The sequence below is a fragment of the Mchenga conophoros genome, linkage group LG5 (assembly GCF_057382185.1).
Source record: "Mchenga conophoros isolate Kocher_MC1m ecotype Shallow Benthic linkage group LG5, M_conophoros_male_GT1.1, whole genome shotgun sequence".
Taxonomy (NCBI): Eukaryota; Metazoa; Chordata; class Actinopteri; order Cichliformes; family Cichlidae; genus Mchenga; species Mchenga conophoros.
Genome location: NC_140530.1, coordinates 14859359 through 14880044, shown reverse-complemented (window position 1 = coordinate 14880044; position 20686 = coordinate 14859359). Strand labels below are relative to the sequence as shown.

Sequence of the window (20686 nt, the reverse complement as noted above, 5' to 3'; positions counted from 1 at the left end):
GATCATTTGAACCAAAAACTGTAATTCAGGACTCCATCAGACCTGTTGCCACTGACTTTCAGTGCAGTTCCTGTGTAATTTCCCCCATTTCCCTTCCTTAAGAATAGCTTCTTGGCAGCCACCCTTCCACTGAGACTATTTCTGATGAGGCTTCAGCAAACAGTACATAGAAAAATTGAAGGTCCAGCTGCATCTTTCAGGTCCTGTGTGAGATCTTTGTTGGATTTTGTAATTTTCTTTCTCAAGAACATGACTTTCAGATACCATCATCTGCTGTAAATAGCTTTTTAGGTCAGCCACTTCTTCTTTTGTCCTCCACTTGTCCAGTGTTGTCAGTTTTTTAAAGGACATGCTACACACCATGCTGAGATGTGCCAAGTTTTCAGCTAATAACTCTATGAAAATCACCTTGCTGGTGCAAAAATACTATTTTATGCCTGTCAAACTGTGTTATCTTTGGTATTTTTCATATAATCGGCTAAAGAAATGGGAACAAATTACATGCTTTTGTGACAGGTTGCTAGTAACAAAGTGCCTAAAGACAATTTAAAATTGCTGCTTTGCTAAGTCGTCTGCTATGTGTAGTTACAAGACTTGCTCATCCTTTGAGTTATGATCTTTTCTTATGCTTGAATGATTCATAGGTCAGTGTTAAGTGACTTAAAAAAACAAACAAAATTCTCTGAAAATGGTCAGATACAAGAACTGCAGCCAACTTGCAAGGAACAACTTTAAAAGACCTTGCTCAAGACTGCTTTAAAAACATTACAGGAAACTCTGGCTCCTTGGAAGCAAAATATAAAAAAAATGAATGGTGACTCAAGACTTTTGCACAGTTTTGCATTTCTTTTTAGATTTTTATTAAGTAGATATAAATATTCATTTACAGAGCCTGCCACTACATAATTACCTACAACTGAGAAGGAGGAAATACAGAAAGCCAGATAATTAACAGTGTACGAACATAATAGTTCATAATTACAATTCAATTAAAAACGTGAAAAAAATAGTTTTGCACGTGTGGAAGCTAAGCTTGGCCAAATTATGAATGTAATGTAAAGGTCTCCCCAGCCTTCACATTATAAAGCAGTGGAAGCCCTCTATGGGTTTGTTTGGGTACTGCAGCATCAGCAGGGACAGCGGCGGCAGAGCACCTCCTCCCTCCCTCCCTCCCTCCCTCTCTCCCTCCCTCCCTCCTACTCCTGGAGCCGGAGCTGCATTCCTCTCCTCTCCGCTCCATTCACACGCAGGGAGCCGCCGGAGAGAGAGCAGACCCGCTCTGTGACCAGTGTGGAAATGTCCACAAGTTTTGGAATTTAAAACCATGGCGAGGATATCTACCCCAAGGATCACTTGAACCTGTAAGTACCGCGAAAACTCTGGAGCAGGGCTCTTTTCGCGTGGAAGGAGCAGTTTTTGGTGGAAATATTGCGCTTACATTCCCCCCCTTCTGTATTGACACCGTGTGGTGAGTTTGGGGTTGTGTTTCGTCTCTTTTCCCCAACGTCTTCCCAGCTCGCGCTGTGTGGTTTCTCCACGAGTTTGCCGGGGAGAAAGGTGGAGGCTTGTGGCTCCGACCAAAGGCAGCCGTGGAAAGCCGTGCGGACGGAGGACCTGTAGAGAGATATCTACTTATTTAGGTGTGCGCTGGTGTGTGTAGACTTGCGTTTCTGTGTTGCGCTGTGTTGAATGTGCGCCCCGGTGTGACCACCAGCCGGATTGGAAACACAGAAGCGCACACACAGACACACACAAACTGTTAAAACTGCGGATATTTTGAGCTCGCGCGCCGCTTTAGCTAACTCTATTACTCTATTGCCTCGCGCTGAACACCTGGTGCTTTGAGAGAAAAAAGGGGATGGTTGCGGTTTTTTTTTTTTTAAGTATCCGCGGGTTTTGGTGCAGTGTGTTGAGTTTTTCTCTGCTTGAAGCACGGCTGTTGAATTAAAAATAAGAGTTTTTGGGAGAATGGGAAAAGGAGGAGGGGGGGAAGCAAACTACCGGCACCGGGCTAACGCGGACCAGCTCGCAGCCTAATCTGGCTCAGAGTGCGCCGGGCGGTTGCATTGCCTCGGAGGAGGAATGCCACCACCATACATAATTACAGGTATTCAAGGAGCTGACACTCACTGTCGCCTGGGTAAATAATCGGGGGGAGTCTGAAGAGTCTGCCTGGCCTTAAACGTTTTATTATTATTATTATTTTTATTTATTTATTGTTTTTTTTATGTTTGACTGCCCCGGCTTTAATAAATGGACCTAAGGGAGGAGTTGTGTTAGATTTCTCTAGGGAACAAGGTAGTACCCCCCCCCCCCCCCACCCTTCTAAAAAATAAACAAATAAATAAAGCGATTCCCGTATTAGCTTTAAAATAATTAGAAATTGTATGTCGGCGTGATGTGATTGGGCCATTAATCTGCAAACCAGTTTGTGGCAATTTGCGAGCTTTGTTATTCGACGGCAATTGAATTCCTCTCTTCTGAGCAGGGATGGAGTGGTGAGGGCTGTCTGTGGGTGTGTTTGAGTGCGCATCGGTTGTCAGCTATTGAAAATGCTCTCATTGCTCTATCGGATTCTCCTCAGTTCTATTTTTTAATCAAATCCTGGTTAACCAAATTAGTCTACCCACCCCGACCCCCGCACGCAGCATGAATTCATTTGGAGCCCGTTTTAAACATGCATTCATGAATCATATTAGATGAGTAAAGGCTTAGAGATAATTTGAACCTTTTTTCGGGGTGGTGGGGTGCAAGACTGGGGGTTAATGAGAAAAGTCACATCTGTGTTCCTTAAATATTTGCGCGTGGGTGTATCATCTGCACATCGTGGCACCCGTCGGACGATTTTACTACATGTGGCACCCCCTGGAATAGACAGAGGCGGTTTGTGTGTGATGATGGCATAATTCTGTATTAGAGGTGGTGTGACCCTGTTTGGCCTGAGATAGGGGAAGCAACAGTTTGTTATTGACAGTTCAATGAAATGACATGCATTCACATGTAAATACTGTGGGATTTCAACCATGACATGAGTGTTTGTTTAAGAGGTGGTGCCTAGACACAAGGCTTTAAATCACTTAACCACAGGACCAGGGACATCTCACCAGCTGCACAACACAAGCATACTGAACATGTCAAAATCAAAACTGGCATTATTCACACCAGCGTGTGACTGACAGAGAGGAACCAAAGGCATCATTGACTTTTTTTGTGTGCAAACAATGACCTTTTTCTTATTTAGCAGCGACGGGGCTTGAAATGACAAAAAGCTCAGTGTAGTTCTCCTAGTGACAAAAAAAATCTTCAAGTGATTATGGATATAATAATATGCTCATGATTACACATGTGCATGTTTAGACATGCCCAAACAACTGCCTGTTTTGACCCTAATCTATGAGAAATGGGAGGATCTCACCTACGTGATTGTTTCTTTGTTGTTTCAAAAAGTCCCACTAGTCCAAATGTCATCTTGTACGGCATTAACATGAAAGCTGGCAACCCAGCCAGAAAATTACAAGCAATTTCCCTCAATCTTCCCTAATTATGATACAGATCTGCCCCACAATAGAGCAGCAGTGTCGTGAATTTTCAAAGTCTGCCCTGTCCAGTCTGCCTGCTGCCGTTTGCCGCTGTGAAGAGTAAATCTGTGATGTCCAAACTTTGGAATTCGAGCTGACATGTGCTCTTTGCACCCCTCTGGTCCGGCCTTTGTGTGGCTCCCCCCACGTCGCATTGCTCCGGACGTTTCAGTGAGCGGCATATTTAAGGTCTAATTAGATTGTAGATGGATGACGAAGCAGAGGGGTTGCGCTAAAGTGAGGACTGAATTGCATCTTGGCATGCTGTAAGACTGAGCTTGATATATTTTTGCTTTACTGCTTATATTGATAGAGGATTTTAGAAAAGGAAATAAAAACAAGGATTTGAAATAAATTCCTGCAGACACACATGGGACTTTCTCAGCTGGAGTGAAAAACTACTTCACTGGGTTAAGGAAATTGTTTATATATGGGAAAGGACTTTCACAGTGTAACTGTATTCTTGAGGGTATGCTGCACTATGATTCATGGCTTTCATGCAGTGGGAAGATATATGCACTGTGTTTGCACTCACAGTTTTGTAGTCTGTGTGTTGCTACACTGCAGAATCCAGGTCCTTTTCCGGTGTTCCTCAATGTTTGACCAGTGTAACATCCTCAACTTTTAGGCATTTCCTACTCTCTGCCTCCACTTTTCTGCTGCTCTTCCTGGCTCCAGCCTCATGCTGCCACTCAGACTTCCTTTCCTAGTCCGTTCTTGCCACCGACACCCCCCAAATCGAACACTTTCCCTCTTCTCCAGCAAAGTTACACCTTGTCAGGTTGCATGCCGATTCTCCTCTCCTCTGGTCTCCCTTTTCCTCCTCCTCCTAGAGAGAGACTGGACTAGCAGGCCAGGCCAGGCTTCTCTGTCTGTTTCACAACTGGCTCCTCACTATGTTTCATTTACGAGATGGCTAGTCTTCATTGTTTGCCAGTGCCTGTCCATTGATGCCCCTTTGGCTCAGTGAAGAAGCGTTTACTACTAACTGAAACGGGATCCCCTCTTGAACTGAAACAGTGGTTATGTCAGAGAGTGTCACGTACACAGTAGTGTTAACTCTGCCCCACCCCCCCCCCCCCCCATGTGTGACTGAGGGCTTTTTTGGCTCAGCGATGTTGTAATGCAATATCTGCTTTCATATCACAGCCGGTGGAGATGGCATGTTTTTATTACATGAGTTTTCATTTGTGTCAGTCTTGCTAAAGAGGTTAGGCAGAGAGGTATGTTGCCTGCTGGGTTCTGTTAAACTAGTGTTTATTTATTTATTTATTTATTTCGTTGCACGTCTTGATCTTTTCTTCCTTCTTTGCTTCCGTCACGTCCTGCCCAGCCTCTCCGTCGGTCACCTCCCTATATCTCTTTCTGAGCCTTTCCCTTCCTGTCTTTCCATCAGTATTTTACTTAGGCTCTCCAGGGTTTCTGTGATGCCCTGAGGTGAGGAGCCACTCAGCAACAGCAATATTAAAAAGCACGAAAGAGGGTCCAGCAGTAGGGCTCTACCCGAAGGCCATGCTGTGCACACACACACACTCACAGCTCTCATGGTGCTAACACCTATCCAGCCGACAAGCCTTAATATGAAATAAATTCACTCGCCAATACCTGGCGGGCCTGTCTTGACTGACTGCTCAAATAGGAATGACCTCCATTTGGCCCAAATAAGAAGCTGGGATTGAGAGTCAGTGGGCGGTGTTGAACTACAAAGTGCTGGTGCATTACGAATCATATCAAGAGGTGAGTTTGCAGGTGAGCCGGCAGCATAAACCCTCATCAGTGCCAATCAGAGGCAAATTTAAAGGTAGACTGAGCTATCTGCAAGCTTCATCAAAGTTTTTGCAAAAAAAAAGGGGGGGTGTGGGAGGGGGGTGATCAGGTGTGACAGCTTTATTTTGGTCTCGGGGAAACTGGCTGAACTAGAAAGGATGCATAAAGTGAGTGGTTGTGGAATTTAAATGAGGGCTCAGGCTGTACTGTTTGATGCTCTGACCATTAAAAACCCAAAATCCTTGTTGCATGCCTTACTATAGTATAGCTGATTCAATATGACCACTGTGAGCAGAGCAGAAATGTCTGCAGTCTGAAAATGGCTTTTTTCTTTCTTTGAGGAAGGCAGCTTTAGTTTCTCCACCGTGCTCATCCAAGTGAACTGTCTGTTATGTATAATTAATTTTCTCCTCTCTCCCAGTTTATTTTTATCGCTCACTTTTAACTGTTTCTTCAAAGGACCCCTCCCCCGCTTCCGTCTTCCTCAGTGCCTGCTGAAAGTGACAGCTGCTCGGGTACAGGGATGCTTTTTGAAGCAGGCACTGAAAAGGCCACTCACTCAAGACAACTCGGAATAGAAAAATCTCTGCCGTTCTGACAGTATCAAAACCACTCCTGCTAATCTGGCTGCAAATTGAAAGAAGCTCCAGTGTTAGTCTGTGCTGCATGTTGGGGAACAGAGTTTACATGGCTCCCTTTATTGTTCAAAGATTTGTTGGTTGGTTTGCTTACAATGCAAGGCAGAGGGACAAGACTGACTTAAGTAGGGCAAGAAGAAATTTTGTCGTTCACTGTTATGTGCATACTCACATTTCTCGAGGACAATATTGCGATGAGTTTATTTTCCAAGAAAGTCAAATTGACAATCCCTCATTTCATTTGTGGGAAAGACTCATCCCAACCAAAGCGAACCAGTGTCATTGGCTGTATTTGACCCTTGACCCCCAGCATGTCACTACTTGGATTGAGTTACAGTCATTCCGAAGGTCCCAGCGATGCAGAATTAAGCTCGTTCCACTTCTGACCTAGTGGCCTTGTCTAGAATCCCACTACACCTGCAGCTAGTGGGCACAACCTCAGCATATGAGGCTTCCTACCTGGCAGGCTAATGCTCTTGTCAGCAGTCTGTCTTCCCCCATCAGACACTGACTCAGACGGGCAGCTTGGGTCTGATTGTTGCAGACGGACCAAAAAAAGGAAAAGAAAAAAGGTTTCTCTTGTTGCTTTTTCTCTTATAAAAAGAGAGCGAGTCTGGTATTGATCTGGAAATCATCATTCCTTCCTGTAATCTCATCCCATGTCATCTATATTGTTTAATAATTTTATTGATGAGGTGTGCATCTGACAGGTTGAGTTGCACTTAATATTTTCCTGGATTAGCATCTGTGAAGTGAGGCTTCCTAGAATCATAGTTATTGTTACTTAATGTGAATCTCAAATTTTTTTCTTTTTCTTTTATGAACAGTATGTTAGAACTGAGAATTAAGTCACAGACATAGAGGGTATCCCACATACCCCTAGTGTCTGCCTTCCTAAATTTACTCTTAGCAGGAACAACCAATTTCCCTAGTTTATAGGGCAAAATTCTAACCTTTGAATGGCTTCTATCTGGAGCCTGTCAGTATAAGTGGCAGAAATTGTGTCTTGCGGATGCTGAGATAGTCTCAGTTTAGATGAGGGAGCCTACTGGTTGTTTACTGTGCTCACTAGAGTCTGTCTGCCTCTTCAGGCATGTTTGGCTTGTTAATGAGAACCACTGTGTGAGAGAGGAGGCAGTGCACTGTGGGTGTGTGCCTGTGCATGTATTTGCATTGAGATAAGCAGCACATCGTTGATGTGCACACTGTATCTTAACATATTTGTGCACGTGAAAGTGAAAAGACCTCTGGTTTAATGTAAGGTAACTCTCCACTGTTGTAAAGGAGATGAAATGGTGAAGAGTTTTCACTGGCATGTAGTTATTGAATGTTTTGATTAATGTAATGGTGCAGTAACTCATAATTGCGTACTTCTTTTTCATCCATCTCAGTCATAGTATCTGCTGTGTCGTTATTGCTGTCTTGCATCCTTCTACTTGCTTAACACACACACCCCTCCTGGTTTCTGTTGTGTTTACCAAGGGGAATCTTAAATAATTCAAATGGTCTGTACTCCCCAGCCATGTAAATAAGACCTAATAGAAGGAAGGCTTTTGAAAAGAGCCACATGGCTGTGGGCTAGCCTGTAAATCAGCTAGATGCCTGTCTGGGCTCTTTATTGTGTCTGTGTTGGGACTAGCAGTAACCTCCATGTTAGCGGAAGGAAGGACAACTCATTCCACAGAGGTCAGCAGTTTGGTGACTGTGCCCCCGAGGCAGCGGTGGGCATTGAAGAAATGTGTGCATATCCATGTAGGACACAGGTAAATGTACCCTCTCTCTAGTCCCTTAGTTGCGTTCAGGTTCAGGTTTGTGTGACACACACAGACACGCATGCTATGCCTCATAAACCATACACTCTGATGTCAGCACCTGCATGTGTGTTTACCAGATGGAGATAAGTGCTCATTTATTCATTTTGTTTACCAGTAATTTTTTCCCCTGAGTGCTTGGCACTCATTAGATGTCGGCTGGTGCTTTTGGCTAGCTTGGTGTGTGTGTGTGTTTGTCTGTGTGTGTGTTTGGAGAGGGCAGACTCTTTGCAGAAAACCAGTCAATCATGGGGACAGAGAAAAAAAGAAAAAAACATTTTGCTCTTTCAACATAACAGAAAAAGCAGTTAGCCTTCTTAAATCCGCTATGCTATCCCACTTCAGCTGCAAAAAGAAGGGTAGGTTTTGAGTAGCTTTAGCCTAAATCACTTTGGAGCGCTTCCCAGCTTCTCACCTCTCCACGTTTAACTCCCAGTAGCCAATTTTCTAAAACAGGGCCAAGTGGGACCTGTCAGGTTTTGGGACAAGCTCAATTTTTTTAAGCTATGGTTAAAAGCAGTATTGCTTCTCTTGAAACTCTAGCCCAGATGAAAAATGATTTCTGTTAAAACAGCACTCCAAAAGAACCACTGAAATTATTTTTAAAAGAAAACTGGAACATAAATAAAAGTGCAAACCTTTTACAGTAAATAGCCCTGTTTGTAGTTGAAACCAGGCCACTTACTCCACACGCCTAATCACAATGTTATGTGTCTGTCTAAGAAATGGTTTCCCGATATTCATGTCCCTGTGCTTATGGTGAAGTTGACTTGTCACATAGAAAATGTAGCCTGAAACTCCTCTTAAAATGGTGAAGAAGCAGCATAGAATATCCTACACCTCCTCCTTCTTCACTCCTTTTTTATTTCCACAGCCTCTTTGTCAGCTTTCTTTGTACCCTTCACAAAGGGTTAAAGAGGGAGAAGTGATGAGTAGCCCACTGAGTCTGGCCTCTATTGTATGTTGGGATTGTGCCACTGCATAGCATGTCGACTATAGACACATGTACATGGGACTTTTCTGATTTCACAGGGACTACGGTTACCCCGTAATACGACGCTCACCTGCTGCAGAGTTATGCAGATATGAGACACGTGTATTTTATGAGCTCACTCAGTGGAAAAATGTTGTTTTCATATTTTTCTTTTGCGTAGTATTTTTCACTTTTGAACTATACTGTACTCGAAGCTTGATGCACACTGTGCACCTTAGATCACGTTCCTAGCATTTCACAGCTTCAGAGGAAAGTTTTCGGGATGCTGCAGAAATACTTTGTTTTGCTTCTCTTCTGTCAGTGGAACCATGTGCTTGAGGACTATAAAATCTCATTCCCCTCTCTTTTCTACCTTACATACCTTGTTAAGGAGAAAACCACAGACAGCATGGTGTGCAGAACACTGGTGACTGCTCAGTCCAATTCTTTTAGCAGACCTGTGTTGCCTCCATGTAATAACGGCACAAATCCTGGGGGTTCTTTTAAGTTGTCTCTCTGTCCTCGACCACCTGCAGAGAAAAAGCAAACCGACAGGGGCACACTGGGAATAAGTGCTCCAGGCCAGACAATGGCGGACCGCCAGGAAGGGGGTGGGGTGCAGGTTGTAGCCAGAAATAGAAGAAGAGCAGGAGGAGGAGCAGGGCTCCAAACTTTGAGGAGGGGTGGGAAAAGAGAGGTCAAATGTTACAATGATCTGTACTTTGAAGGTGGAGTAGAGCCATGGAGGTTTTATTGCCAGTGCTCTGTTGTTGCTTTTTGCCCATTCTGGGGTGAACCTCTGGTCTGCTACTGCATTATGGGGAGGGGCATATAGATGGGTCTGGATGTGAGCCACACATTGCTATCCCATGATGTCTTCAGTTGCGCTTGGTCACCTCTGACCTCTTCTTCCAGCAGTTGTTGCATTGGTCAGCAGCTTGCCTGGCCCCACATAAAGAGGCGTAGAGTAGCAAGGAACATCTTTGCTTCAGTGAGTCTGTTTTTTTTCAGCTTCTAGATTTTCTAGGCTGGATAATGAGGCAGAGCATGTGACGAAACAGCCAGCAAACACGAAGGAATGCATCAGCGATACCATTCCGTTTCAAATGAAATGGGGTGTGGAGCTTGTGCCTGGTGATGTGCTTGAGCTGGGAGGAGTTGCTTCCTTTCACTCAGTCTTTTCTCTCGAGACTGTCCTCCCTCTGCCTCACCAAGATTTCCTTGGTTTCCATTGCATGTGAAGGAATGCGGCTGTTCTGGTTGATCAGCTCAGCTCTTCATTGTTTTCAGAGTGTGACCTTGTTTGGTTCTCGGGATCAGCTTGACATGGCCTCTGGTGCACTTGCAGACGTACTCTGCGTGTCCTCTGACACATGACAAATCGTATTTGTCTAACTGGCACTTCAGGCAATACCAAATGTTAGCTCAAAAACAATGGAATGACCAATAACCAAAACCAGTGGTTACATTTAAAATGGACATGTCTGAAATTTGTAGCTTTTTCCAAACCCAAGTTATCATCAAGTTGGAGCATCTTTTAGTCACTGGCACACATCTCATGAAGACATTTTAAGGAACAAGCTGTTTTTAGTTTTTCTTTCTTTCTTTTTTTTCCAGTTAGACACACCTCATTCTCCCCTCAACAATCACTGCCGCAGTGAAACTTGGCCACAGCACAGACACATTTTCAAAAGTAACCCATCTCCCAGTCTGCTTGTAGCTGCATCAACATAAAAGTGTTTAGATTTGTGAAAGGGCGGGATATTAAGAATCTGAACAAAACGACGCCAGAGCCTGCACCTCGGCCAGAAAGAGCTGAGGGAAAAGAATAAGACAGCCGAGGAATAAGGGAGGGAACTTGGCAGCGCTAACTAACTCGGAACAGCAACAAGACGGCTCGCACCGAAAAATACTAAATAATATTGCTGCAGTGAGCAGCTTTTGTATTCAAAGCAGGGCAAGGAAGAGAAGAGAGTGGTGGGAAAGAAGGATGACAAAAAATAGAGAGGAGCTGATTCAAACTTTAATTAAAGTCTGAACACAGCACTGGAACAGCTGCTGTTGCTTGTGCCACCCCGCCACACTGGCTTTGCGGCTTTTTTTTTCTCTTCTTTTTTCTATTCGGAAGCCAAACAGATGTTATGAGGGGGTGGTGACTTTATCGGACGAAAGGGTTTGTTTTCAGGGAAGAGGAGGAAATTAAACTCTCCCACTGTTAGAACAGTGCTTTTAGTAAATCATTGTGGACACTGTGCACAGCAGTGGTAACTATGACCGTCTGATATCTTATCTCACGCATTATATTATGGTCCTTTCAGACGAGCGTTAAACTGACTCTTTTAAATGAATAAAATTTTGTATTTAGAAAGTGTCATGTTCGATTTTCTTTTTTTTGTTTAAAGGTGATTGTGGCAGTTTATTGTCATATAGGTCATCCGCTGAATTTGCCAGCTATATTCAGCGGAGCCATATGTTAAACTTTCAGGTGCTATTCACACCAGCCATCACTGTGTAGAGTATCAGCCCGCCCCCCACCCCGTGTGATCCAGATGTCTGTCATCATCAGTGTGGTAAAATCCCATTTGGTTGGGCTCGCTCACCTTCCTTATCGGCGTCTGTCTCTCCATCTCTCTCCCTCTTTCTCTTTCTGTCACTCTTCTATGGAGGACGTGATGAAAATGGCTGTTTAATCATGCAGAGAGGTCAACCAATCAAAGGGCCTAGGCTGGGTGATTTAAAGGCCTATTCAGAGCACAGCTGGAGGGAGAGAGAAAGGGGGGGTGAGAGGAAGAACGAGAGAGCTACAGAGAGAGATGGGCTGGGGTTTGATTGCTGTATGCCACAGGCCAGCTCTCATCCACTTACCTCTGGTCTCATTTCACTAATAATTGTCCCTGATAGATTGATGTTATAGACAGGAGATTAGTGAATGGAGTAGGTAGAGGGCAGATAGGCAAAAAGATGCCGCAATGGCAAGCCAACCTGTCTGTTTGGAGAGTCGCGTACACGCCAAACAGCAGAGGAGACCCCTGTTTTCCTCCAATTAACGGCTTCCACTCTTGCTACCGAGCGTACCCGTTTCACACAGATACACAGTTTGAAGACGAGGCAGTTCTCACCTGAATGTCCATGGGTGAGAGTGACAGATGGTTGGGAGGAGCAGGGGAAGTGAAGACAGACAGAAGTGTTGATTGTGTCCGGTCTTTAAGCCTCGTTTCCACACTCACGCCCTCAACTGCCCCGGTATCAAGTTTATGGTACAGGTACTGATATGCACAGTTAATTCATGTTTCACCATTTATTGTTAACATCCATCATTGCTGTCCACATAAGATACATTAAAGCTAAACATATTTTTTCTTTTAGGAGTTTAACAGTATTAAATTTCATGTTGTTAAAGTACAGTAAGCCTCTTCCTGTAGTGTAACCTTTTGCCTGCCCAGCGCAAGAATATTGTGTGTGTTTGTGTTCACAGTGGATTCACAAAGAAAGATTGAAAGGAATTTCCCCTGGTCCTGACAGGGGTATTGCCTGATCAACTTTATTGAATCAAGAGTATTGACTTCAGCTTCTGTTCTCATGTCATCCTGACATGACAATTTTCCACAAGGTGTCCGGTGAAGCTAAATGTTTCAAAGGGACGTCAGTCACTCCTGCCCTGTTTTAATGCTTGTCTCCCTTCAGTGTGTGCACTTGTGTCTGTCACTGTTATTTAATTTTTTGTTTCCAGTGAGTTGAGGACTGCTGAGCTGGTCAGTAGGCTCACATTAACTTTATTATGTGTCTAATTATACAGAGCTGATATTTGGCTGCTTCCACTGCAGTTAAATTAACAACCTGCTAAGTAAATTTTTGTTTTTGGTTCAGTTTGTGTGCTCTGATGCATGATGCTGTCTGCTTCTGCTTTGAAAGTTTCCAAACACTGCACAACTCAGTGCTGCAAAGACACAAATGAGAGCTACAGCGGCCCCGGTTCTTTTTCTAGTTCTTTGCAAAGCTGCAAAAATATGCAGTAATAGGATGATCTCTGCTCACTCGACACGCAAGTTGTCAGAGAGAAAGAATGTAAAGAGAAAACAATGAGAAGTGTTGACATGACTCTTTAAATCATGCTTTGGTGGTGAATGTACAAAACTATGGCGCAACCTGCACGTGACATATGCTTCTGCAGAAATGTGACTGTGTCATGCGACACAGATAAGAACAGCTGTGGTTTGGGCCATGTAAGTCAGTAACGTATGTCAATGCAAGGGATTAAAGATGTTTCAGCATGTCAGAATACCATACTAAAACACAGTATTCCACCAATGCAATTCTTTCAGAGCTTCATCGCACTTTGTTTAATGAGGGCAGATTCACTTGTTCAAATTTATGGAACCAGATCCCAGATATATAAGATTAGCATCTATAGACCTAAGAATGAATTCAATGTAGGGAATCCACAAGGCGAATTGCCAAGTATAAATCAAATTTGAGTTCTTCGCTTGCATTAGCACTAGAATGTCTGATGAGAGGCTGATGAAGCAGCGCTCTCGACACTCCAGTACTCAAATCAAGAATCGATTAATCACAGTGCGTAAAATGTCAGAAAATGGTTGATCGAAGTGATAATTTTCTGGAGCCCAAGGTTGAAAGCAGTGGTTGGTTGCTTCGTCTTAAACCGCTGTTTGAAAAAGATCCTAAATTTAGTGTGACACCAAATGGGCAGATGCAGAAAGTAATTTCATTTGAAAAAGCTGGAGTCTGTCCATTGGCCACTCAGCTGTGATTTAGAGCTTCCTTTTCTTTGTCTTCTGCGGAATCTCTTAAGGACAGAGAAGGTTTGGGGACAAGTTTTCACATCTGCATCGCAGCTGCAATGTTGGGCTGCAGGGATTTTGTTACTCCGTGCTCACCGTGTCTCTGCTTGTGTTTCTGATATAGCCAATAGTATTTGTGGAGTACCACTCCAGCAGATAGGTGGCCTCTTGCTCTCTCTCTTTCTCTCTCTTTCTCTCCCTCTTTTTCTCTCCTTTACACACTCTCTCTCTCCCTCTCCCTCCCTTCCCTTCTCTATGACCTTGCGTTGGCGTGTGCTGATGAGCGCTGAGTGGATACACTCATGAGTGGTGTGTGTGGATGTGTGTGAGGGGCTAGAGAAACTGTAGGAGCTCCATTTGTTGTGTAAATGCAAGCCGCTAATTGACTGCCGGGCACGCAGCCTCTCCTTCAGAGGCTGAACCCTGCCCTCCGTCGGGACCCTGGGATCCTGCCAGGGGAATGTTTGCCCCCTCTCTCTCTCTCTCTCACTCACACACAGACAGACACACACACACACACACACACAGACACACAGACACACAGACACACATCCGCACACGCTCCCAACAGCCTCCCTTTCTCTCTTTTCCTCTGCTGGAGCAGGCCTGGCACAGGGCCAGAGTGAGGATGGGCACAGCGCAGGCCTCTCTGTTCTCTTGCTGTCTGTCTCTGTGTCGAGCTCTCTTAATGAAAATATACACTGCATTTTCACATAATAACATGCGCTGTTTTTGAGCACACTCCTTATTTCCATTTTTTAAATGGTCAACCGTCTCCTTATATCATATGATACTAGCTACATTTGATATTTGTTTTTTCAAAGAAGCAGAATATGGGAAATCTTTATGAATAGGTAAAGTCTCACTGGCATTAGTTACACAGACTTAATGCCACAGGAAGATGAAGAAATTCTCACTATGCTATGCTTTAATTTAAGGCTTAGATTTTCTTTTGTTGTTCAATTAGGGCTGAAACCACTGGCCATGGTAGCCATATCAGTGTTAGCCTCAGTGGTAAGCCGGTATGAGACATCTAGCCCAACTGCTGGCTGGCTAGCAGCCCAGATGTCACTTACCCCCCCCCCCCGCACACGCACACGCAGAGGTTTCTGTGTCGCGCTGGCTGAATTTATAGCCTATAGGTTCAGGTCATTCTCTTTTTACCTCTGTCCTCATGTTTGTTTGTTTTTGCCTGTCCCAGTCTATGTAGATGCATTTTTGTACATCCACAGACTTTATTCAGCTAAAAAAAAACTGAACTATGCTTACCAGAGTTTTTTGTGCTTAAAGGATTTTCAGTGGTACACATATGCTTCATGTTTTTAGTGAATTGGCTTTCTGCTGCGGTTTCCATGTGTCCACAAGTCTCTAAATATCTGAAGCTAGAAAGTTGTCCCGTACACTAGCTTATTTCTGGTTGCAGTTCCTACATAATGACACAAGAATAGTTTGAGGTGTGTGTTGTGCCCTTGTACCTAATGTTAGACATTCAGTGCTTGGTATATGTAAAGGGATGTGTGCTGGAACCCAGGCAGGAGGCCAGATTGTTACAAAATTACAATGCTAAAATGGAAAAAATGCATGCTTACGCACACAGACAGAACAGAAAGACCTTCCATGTTCAGGTTTTCCCACCTTAGTCCATTGTTCTGTAGCGGTAAACATTTAGGAACACAGAGAGGAACAGACAAACAATAACCTGACACACTCTCCCATAACACTCTGTTTAGACTGCAAACACAAAGGAGTAAGTGAGTGTGTATTTGTGTGTACACACTCCAAGCTGCAATCCCTAGAAATAAATAAATAAATAAAAGGCGAAGTGCAGTGCAGGGCCCTGTGACTAAAAATGGGACATTGCTGAATTTACGCCATTAACATCCACATGAAAGCATCCTGATGTCAAGAATGTGACTTTCTATTCCTGGTAATTCAGAAATGCTTAGAATGCAGTAAATTGGCAGCACGAGCTAAATGAAGTCAGTCCAGTCGGTAACCTTGGTTTAATGCTCGTCCATGTTCAGTTTGTTTGATGTGATCTTCACACCCCAGCATTTGATAACGGTATTCGTGAGAGAGATACTTGACTTTAAAAACAGGCCTGTGCTTAAATGTGTTATTTTAGGCTTATTTATTTTGGTGACTGTGAATTACACACAAAGAGACAAAAGGAAGGATTTCACATCAAGCTTAACCACTTGTGCTCTAGAGACATCAACAATAGGATTAGCTGGCCTGCTAAATAACCAAGGCCCAGGCCCAAGCCTATTATACTGCCACAAGTTCTTTTTTTTAAATGTTTGTTAATATAGTCACCTGTTATTCCCGTATAATGAGTTGCTTTTGCACAAACCACTTTACTGACAGCAACTGAAATATGTTCATGTTTTTTAGGACACATTATGGCACTTTGGGGTTTTTTTTGTTTTGCTAGAAGTGACTGATAAATCAGCCTTGGTCACATATTTGATTAAATGCCTGCACTTTGCAGAGAGTGTATTGTGCCACAAAGGGTATATCTCAGACCTGCTGACAGATCTCTTGTTTTTGTTTAGATTTTAGGACATGATGAATTGAGTCTGTGGTGCTGTTAGTCACAGTGTTGCCCAACAAGTTTGAATCGGGAGAGCAAGAATTTCTAGTTTTTAAAAGTGTGAACAAAAGCAGACAGGAAGATTATTTCACTGTCTAGGAAGTTTCTCACCTTTTTACAGCAAATGTATCTCTTGTTTTAATCCCCACTATAATCTCCACCTTTGATATGCGAACATATAAACTGCTAATAAAACGTACTGAAGCACAAAGACTGTGTGTAAAAGTGAAAGAGAGAAATGATACAGTGGCTGGCAGATTTAATGACGAAATAAAAAGAGGAAGTAAATCTAAAATATGCACTAAGCACAAGAAAAAAGTAAACAGTAGTGGGAAAAAGTTGTAGAGGAAGGGAAAGAGCAAATTGTGCTTCCTCCCTTCTAGCTATATTAGTAGCACTGTAGCCAGACAGTGTTGAATCTGAGTCAGCAAGAGCTGAACTGGGGCCCTACCCTATAGCCCCAGGGTTGCTAGTAACAGACACACACACACAGACTCACTCAGGCACAGTGTCAGACCTGTCGCCCTATTCTCCTCAGCCCTCCAGCTCTAGCCCTAACTATAGCTGTTCAGCCAACCACTCTTAATTAGTAGCTGCTGCTGCCGCCTGCCCTGCCCCGGCGCCACTGTGGTGAAGCCCCAGCCCCACATCTGTGTGCGTGTGTATGTGTGTGGTGGGTTTCAGTACGTGTTTACTCTGTACATCAGCTGCAGTGATGTCTGCATGTCCTCTTAGCAGCGTGCGTTCCTCCTTTGTGATATTGCAGGTGGAACAGGAAGCGCTGCACAGAGAATACTTAATGCTGTATTTGCTCAGCAGACAATGTGGTTATGTGCATGATATTGTTTCGCCACGTGCTTGTCTCTAAAGTCTTTTTAAACGATTCATTCAACTCATGTTGGTACACAAGGGAGCTGCTTCAGAAAAACAGTCATCAGAGGAAAACTCAAATTCTTTCTTAGTAATGCGTCTCAGAGATCACAAGTGCAGAAGAGTAGGTGTGCTTTGAGAGCCCAAAGAGTCTCAGACTGTCAGGAAAATCTATATTTCCCCCATTTCCAATGTTGTGGGAGCTCAGTAGCTGTAACTGCTCAGTGCACATTTTGAGAGATGGGTGTAGAATCTTGTTTCACTAGTGTCCTTGCTGAGGTTTATGCCTGTCAAGAGACAGCCAAGTGTGTGTGTATGCTGTGTGTATTTACTGCTTCAATACGTGTCTGTACTTAAACAACCACAGGAGACAAAAGGCACACTTAAACAGAGAATCTGTTATACTGCAGTTAAAAAGACTGGACTGCATAGCACTATAGATGCTGCACTCTCCCTGTCCATGTTCTCAAATACCTTCACCCTCCCTCTTCCTCATGTGTCCTGTCAAATTCATGATATGAAGTGACACAGAAGGTCTCATCTAAGCTGTGGATCAGACTGACATATTTCACCCAGAGGACCCACCCCAGTACAAATGCATAGCTGGAATAACTTTGCCAGCCAGCTACCACAGCCACTGGCCTGCTAATCAAGACCATATGAGAGAGAGAGTAAAGAGCAGCTTAGCTTGGTGCAGGAAGCACACACAGCTGGAACCCCCCCCCTCCCCGTTTTACGCTCACTGCACTCGCATTCATATCTGTTCTTGGAGAATCTTAAGCCACAGCCCAGCATAACAATGACCCACATTAGTGGCATTGCTTCCTCTCAGGCAGGATCTGGGCCATGCAGAGCCATGCTTGCTGGATGAACACCTCAAGCATCGCCAGCAATCAACATTTATTCACACACAACCACCATAGTCCATACATTGATGGATGACTTTAAAATCCAATGTGAAGCGAGAGATTTGGTTGTGTGCTCAGCCAGCAGCTTGTAAAATAAATGCTCACAGCATGTAGCCCCAGTTGAGGCTTTTCAGGAATTCTGTCATTTGACAGTACGGCTTTTAAGAGTGTATTGGTGGTGGTCAAAGCAGTTGTGGTCACTCTACATAATCTGTCAATGTCTTTTACTTCATTTTTTTTTTTTATCCCTTCTCCTCCTTTTTCAGTGAATCAGCTTACAGAGAAGCATCATGTTCCAGTGTAGTTGTTAAGCCCCATATGCAGCTGCACAATATCCCTTCTTTAGTGACAGACTGATTTGTGTGACTACCCAGTTATCAGATCAAAATAAAGACTGCTGGACTGAGATTTAAACCTCCTACATGCCCTTTGCAAATGCAACAAACCACCGACTAGTCCTCAAAACTACACAGCACCCAAAAGTTTGTGCTATTTTTTTTCTTTGCAGGGATAAATAACCACCTAAGTGAAAACTGTTATGGTTTTTGTTTGCGTACTCCTTGGTTCTTCAGGCAGGAATAATCTTGTTTTAACTCCCCCACCCCCCCAAAAGTAAGTTGTCTGTATTTTTGAGTAAGATTTTGATTTGCATTTAAGATGCTAATGTAGCCTTTCGGGTGAGCAGAAATGGCTCGAGTGTGCCGGTACTTTGTTTTGTCCCAGTTATTCATTAGGCTTTAATAATTGCTGCCTTGTGCTTCATACAAACACAGCCTGGAGAATTACATTCACTCTGTTCCTCTCCTTGGAAAGGTCAGGGCATATGGTGAGACACCTCTCACACATTCACAGTTCATGCATCACTTCTCATAGAAAATGTGCTTTCTCGTGGACAGTTGAGCTGTAAACCTGACGTTTGTGTGTCTGTGTGTGAGTTTAAGGAATGCGTTGAAATTCAAATGAAGCATGGGGGGGTTGAGACTTGATATTCACACGGGAGAGAAGCGGGGATCTTCTGATGACTCTCTCCTCCTCTCTGCTTGGGTATTGTGGGTTGAGGTCATGAGCACCGCTCTGGTGGCAGGTTCTTGTCGTTGTGTAACCGTTAACCTTTCCCCCTTGTGAAATCGCATGAGTTTTAACAAGCTATAACACATCATACTAGCCATCCTTCAGCACATCAAGGAAAGGGTCCGCTGACCTGGAGAGGAAAGTGGATTGGAGTGTGGCGACGGAGACCGGCTTAGTGCTGAATCCCATTATCAAACAGTGTTTGTCAAATAGCGGGTCAAGGCCCACTTGTACCAAAGACAAATTAGGTTGTGGTTTAATTCCAGAGCTTTGAGGAGCTAATTTTGCCCTGTTTAAAGTCAAGAGAACAAGAGGTTGCTTGTATCAAGTCTTTTCAGACACTGGACTTGAGATAAAGCTTGATCTCAGCTGCTTTGCTGGAGAGAACAGATGGAAAAAAGCTGTTAATATTTAAAAAGCCTGTTGAAATGTAGCTTTATTTTGCTTTAGTGCCGTAGTCTCCAGGTCGAGTAGTGGATTGGTCGGTCGATATATGGTGGCAGTTATGCAGATTTGTTTTTCATTTTTCCTGATAGCAGTTGAAAAGTAGGTAAGATTTCAGTCTGTTAAATACAGCCCTACTTTGGCACTTTATTACTGCTAGCATGCCCATTTGTCCTTTCCTGCCATAAATTGTTGACACTAAAAGACTCCATGTCTGCACTCCATCCTTTTTGCATATATATTTTCCACTATGGCAAATATCCCAACATTTCTTGCTTCATTACCAGTGCCATCTACTTCACTTTGAAAAGGAGAGACCTAGCTTGCATAAATTCCCAAACAGTGTAGAATAACGGCAATCAAATAACGCCTCTGCCATATTTTCAGTCTGCTTTGAGTGGCTGAAATAAGTGCGGGATTGGAAAGTTATGACTGGCAGTTGGTCCCTGTGGGCCCATGGAACATGGCCGGTCATTTGCCTGGCCGGTACTGGTGTGATCTACTCGTACACAACAGCGAAGTGCCTGGCTGAGAATGCAGGAGAGGCGGTGGAGGAGTAGAGGCGGCATGGTATTTATTCAGTATGCAGGGTTGCAATATAAACAGAGGGGTGACTTAATTAGACTGTGGAAAATAACATTTAAACACATTCAAAGCCAGAGGGAGCTGAGGATTTCTCGTCTTCTGTGATTGTCCCCCCAATGAGGCTGCATCTATCATGTATTGTGGTATTCGAACCTGAGACTAAAATTGCCAATTTTATAATTTTCTCTTTAGGGAACACTGTGTGGGGATCTGTTATGAGATCTTTTTTTTTCTTTTTTTTCTGTGCGTGTGAAAGAGGCTTTAGACCTGTAGCATCCCATATGGAAAAGATATATATAAATCTTATAAAGTTTGTATCTGTCTTGTGTGAAACTTGTATGAAAAGCATATAAGTGTGAAAACAGATATAAGATCCCTTGAAAAATTATATAATGAAACTTGTATGTTTTGGATACTTACTAAAACAATGTATGAAAGTAATGCGAAAGTGGCCACTTTCATGAGTAAATCATGTAAGCCTTATATGATTTACTCATGAAAGTGGCCACTTTCATGAGTAATCACATATAAGTTTTTACTATTTCTTTTCCGTATGGGATCCTGTCTTTCTACAAGTCACTGTCGCACCTTAGATTATTCATATCTAGCTCAGTGTTATGTTGAGCAAGACACTTATATATTTAGTCCC

At 43.5% G+C, this 20686-nt stretch overlaps 1 protein-coding gene across 4 annotated transcripts in view; it reads left to right on the top strand.

Annotated features, from left to right (window-relative positions):
- Positions 1–1215: 1215 nt before the first annotated feature.
- Positions 1216–20686, top strand: part of plxna1b (plexin A1b) — a 182985-nt gene continuing 163514 nt past the window's right edge. For all 4 annotated transcript variants that reach the window (XM_085273512.1, XM_085273510.1, XM_085273511.1 and 1 more), the window contains exon 1: positions 1216–1361. The gene's annotated coding sequence lies outside the window, so the exon portion shown is untranslated. The remainder of the gene's footprint in view (positions 1362–20686) is intronic.